The sequence below is a fragment of the Pollicipes pollicipes genome, unplaced genomic scaffold, assembly GCF_011947565.3.
Source record: "Pollicipes pollicipes isolate AB1234 unplaced genomic scaffold, Ppol_2.1 Scaffold_6138;HRSCAF=7277_pilon_pilon_pilon, whole genome shotgun sequence".
Classification (NCBI taxonomy): Eukaryota; Metazoa; Arthropoda; class Thecostraca; order Pollicipedomorpha; family Pollicipedidae; genus Pollicipes; species Pollicipes pollicipes.
Window position 1 is genome coordinate 27174603 of NW_023596818.1, and position 4823 is coordinate 27179425.

The window sequence follows — 4823 nt, forward strand, 5'->3', positions numbered from 1 at the left end:
ATCGGCTAGTGACAGCCGCTGTCAGCCTGGCGCCGGCCGTCCACACCCTGGAGCACCATCACCTCTCCAGGTCAGCACACAGGCCACATGCTGAAATACCACCACATCTCCAGGTCAGAACACAGGCCACATGCTGGAGCACCACCACCTCTCCAGGTCAGAACAGGGGCCATGCCCCAGAGCACCACCACCTGTTCAGGTCAGAACACAGGCCATGCCCTTGAACACCACCACCTCTCCAGGTCAGGGCACAGGCCACGCCCTGGAGAACCACCACCTGTCCAGGTCAGAGCACAGGCCACACCCTGGAGCACCACCACCTGTCCAGGTCAGAACACAGGCCATGCCCTGGAACACCACCACCTCTCCAGGTCAGAACATGGACCACGTGCTTGAACACCACCATCTCTCCAGGTCAGGACACAGGTCACGTGCTGGGGGACCACCATCTCTTGAGGTCAGAATACAGTTCACACAAAAATATTACCACCCAGCTATGTCAAGGTCACAACGTTAACACGCCGCAGCACCATTACCTCTCAAGATCAAACCAAAGTCCACAAGCTTAAATTGCCCCCCCCCCCCCCCCCAGAGTCAACGTGGTACGTATGCGAGAGCGCTACCAACCCTCCAGGTCTTGGTCGTGCCCAGAGCACCACCGGCTCTTTAGGTCAGGGCAACGGACTGTCCACGCGGTGGAGCACGCGGAAGTCGAAGCTCCAATGCCTATCAGGTCGGAACACATCAACCGCTCAAGCCTAATGTAGTCGACGTCCTGCGTCAGATGCTGCACTGTAGTAACGTAGCCAGAACTATGCAGGGCGAGCACAGGGTCCGCCTTGCGGGGTGTGGACTCCGTAGATTTGAGGCTGATAAGAAGTGTTGTGACTTCAGTTGCGTAACGTGTTCCCGTAACGTATCAGTATGACGTCAGTCCTAGCACTTACGACATCTAGCAGTTGCGCCCCTTGCCCGTAAACACACACGCGGACGCTTCTCCCAGTATTATTGCACAGACACAGTTATGTCCTGGGGGGATGTTGTGTCACACAGCGCGCTTTGTTAGTGGTGCGTCGTAAAACTTGTGTTAGGTTGCTACTTCCAACCACGATCAAGAAACCTTGGACATCAGTGGGCCTGCGTGCCAGTTGGTATGCTTTGGATTCCATGATTTTCACATAAGTGCTCACTCGTGAGTGTTCATTTTTACTTGTGTAAGTTCATTTATTTCACTGGTCGATGCAATTATTCGAGGTGAGTGAATAGTCTGAACGACGGCGATACTGGCTCCGTTTTTCCGCTGTTTTGGGCGTGGGCCGGTGTATTTGTAAGGTCGACTTCCTGCCCGCTTCGCTCTGACCCAGGACCGGCGTGTTGCAGGTTCGGCCTGTCGTGGGAGTCGCTCAACAAGCACGCGTACCAGTCCGTGGTGTACATGGACCCGATGGTGCAGAACAACCTGCCGACGTTCATCTCTCAGCTTCGCGCCCTGCTGTCGGGCCAGGAGCAGCAGCGGGTGTACGCCGACCTGGTGCGCCGCTACCTGAGCTTCGACGACGAGATGAGCACAGTGGCCGCCCAGTGGACGGCGGCCGAGGCGCGCCTCCAGGAGTTCGGCCAGGAACAGGCCACGCTCAAGGCCAAACAGCGCATGCTGCGCGAGGACTGGGAGCTGCTGCGAGCGCAGCGTAAGCTGCTGCAGCAGCAAGTGCTGGGCCGCGACGGCGTCTCTCCGGAGGAGGAGGAGGAGGCGCTGCAGCGGCTGGTGGCAGGATGCTCGGAGGAAGGCTGCGACGAGTGCGCGCTGGCGCTGCCGGCGGAGGCGGCGGCGGTCGAGCCGGGCCGGCCGCGCGCCAGCGGCCTGCAGGAGCTGCGCCAGGCGCTGGAGACGGCGTCCCGCTCTGCCGAGGCGGCCGACGGCGGCGACGGCGTCGGCCGGCCGCCGGCCGCCGGCAGCGCCAAGCCCGCCTGCCAGAAGAAGTCGGCCGGCACGCAGGCGCCTCCGCCTGGCGCCGCCTGCCAGGCGCCGACCAGCTGCCAGGCGGCCGGCGCGGCGCACAAGCACACCTACTCGAAGGCGGCGCCCACCACGCACCGGCCGCAGCCCAAGTTTGATCCGGCGCTGGAGCCGGCCGAGGACAGCAGCCAAAACGACTCGTGCTCCGAGCAGTCGTCGTCGACGGCGTCGCAGCACTGCAGCTGCTGCTACTGTGAGGTGTTCGGCCACGGCGTGTCGCCGGTGGCGCCCGTCAGCCGCAACTACCCGGAGATCCGCGATCGGCTCCGGCTGCGGCTCGACCAGCGGCGGCGCGACAACAAGTCCGAGTCGTCGGAGCGCAGCGGCGGCGAGACGTCGGCACACGAGGACCACCGCGACCTGGGCGACTTGCTCGAGTTCATCGAAGCCAGCGGTGCCGCGCAGAAACGCAACGAGAAGCGCGCCGCCAAGCGCGAGCGGCAGCGCGTGCGTCGGATGGACGCGTGCGCGGCACAGGAGGTGGAGCAGGAGCAGATGCGTAACATTCAGGAGTTCCAGCGTCGCAACCCGGAGGTGACCATCACCGTGGTGAAGTCGGCCGGCGAGGCGGACCAGGCGGCCGCCGAGTCGCACTCGCCGCCGCCCGCCGCCAGCCCCGCGCGCAAGACGCCGCGGCCGCCGGCCGCAGCCTCTGCCACGTCCGCTGGCGTCGCCGCCTCCTCCTCCGCCGCCGCTTCCTCCCCCTCCGCCGCCGCCGCCGCCGTCCCCGCGTCTGCAGCCGTCCCCAGCGAGCCGCCGAGCGGAGCGGCGGCGCCGCCCACCGGCGACAGCTCGCCCAAGAAGTCGTCGCCGATCATGGAGGGTCTGGCGCGTAACGGGCTGGTGTCGGTGCCGTGCGCCGGCGGCGTGGGCGACGCACGCATGGTCACCATCCGACGGGTGATGGAGCCGGGCGGCAAGGAGCCCAAGGTGACCATCACGCTCAAGGGCGACTCGCCGGAGAAGGACCGCGTGCTCATGACGCTGGTCAACGGCCAGCTGAAGAACGGCGGCGCCGAGCCGGCCGCCGCCGAGCCGGTCATGACGAAGACGGCCAAGAAGAAGCTGAAGAAGGCGGCGCGCCTGCAGAAGCTAAAGGAAGAGGAGGAGGCGGCCGAGCGGGCACGGCTGGCGGCGGCGTGGGCGGCCGAGCAGGAGCAGCAGCGACTCCAGCAGCTGCAGCAGGCCAAAGGCAAGAAGAAGAAGAAGAAGGTCGGCGCCACCAACGGTGCCCAGACTGCCGAGAAACCGGCCCAGCCCGCCAAGAGGGCGTCGCCGATCCTGCTGAACGGCAAGGACGCCGACAAGTGGCGGCCGCTGCCGCAGAAGAAGGCTGGCGGCGCTGAGCGGCCGACGGCGCCGGCTGCGCGCTGTCAGCCCGAGCCCGAGACCAGGAAGCAGCAGGCCGCGACGCGGCTCTCCAAGAAGGCGGCAGCGGCGGCGGAGAGGGGCGCGGGCGAGCCGCAGCCGGCGGCCGAGCCGCGCCGCCGCAAGGCGACCGCCGACCATCGGCTCGAGCCGCCCACTCAGCTCATGCAGGACCTGGCGCTGTCGTCGTCGGACAGCGAGATGGAGGACCTGGCGCGCGCCTACCGCATCCCGGCCGGCATCACCATCAGCAGGGTGCGCGGTGGCGCCGAGCCGCCGGCCGACTCCGGCCGGCTCTCGCCGCCGCCGGCCGCCGCGCCGGCCGCCGACAAGAAGGCCAAGAAGAAGCGCAAGAAGAAGGCGGCGCCGGCGGCGGCTGACGAGGCGCCGGCCGTGCCTGAGGTGACGATCCGGAAGGTGGCGGGCAGCGGGCCGGGCCGGCGCGCCGCACGCTCCGTGGACGACTACGAGTCTGTGTTCATGCCGGCGGCCGGCGGCGACACCATTACCGATCTGGTCGATAAGGAGGTAGAGGCGTTCAAGCGGTTCTGCCTGGACGGACCGCAGGTCAGCCGCGAACATCGGCCCAAGGTCAACTTCAACATCAAGGACATACTGATCAAGAAGAAGCCATTGTAAAGCATGGTTGTGATACACTGTCAGTACTGCTCTTACTTTGTACTAGTCTTAGGAATCGTCTGCCTTGTAACTTCTTTTAATACTTTGTTACAAGTAGATCTTGCGTTCTCGATTAATTTAAGTCTTGACTCCGGTTGTCAGCCGTGCCTGAAGTGTTGGCTGGCTGGCCGGTGGAGCTCCCCAATATTAATAGAGATCGCTCAGACGAGGTTTGGTCTGTCTCCCGTCTCCAGGCCCAGGCGCTGAGAGTAGGTGAGCCGATGGTTCGTCTGGACGGTAGACGAGTTACTGCATGACCAGAGAATCTTGAATCCCCACGTGCGCCGGCAGCGAGCTTGACTTCGTGCAGCCCTGACACGATCCTGGCGGACAAGCACACGGAATCCTGGCGGATGATCACACGGAACCCTGGCGGATGATCACACGGAATCCTGGCGGACGATCACACGGAATCCTGGAGGACGATTACACGGAACCCTGGCGGACGATCGCGTGGAATCCTGGCGGACGCTCACGCGGAATCCTGGCGGACGATCACACGGAACCCTGGCGGACAATCACACGGAATCCTGACGGACGATCACACGGAATCCTGGTGGATGATCACACGGAACCCTGGCGGACGATCACACGGAATCCTGACGGACGATCAGACGGAATCCTGGCGGACGATCACACGGAACCCTGGCGGGCGATCACACGGAATCCTGGCGGATAGTCACACGGAATCCTGGCGGACGATCACACGGAATCCTGACGGACAATCACGGAACCCTGGTTGACGATCATCGCCCGGAAT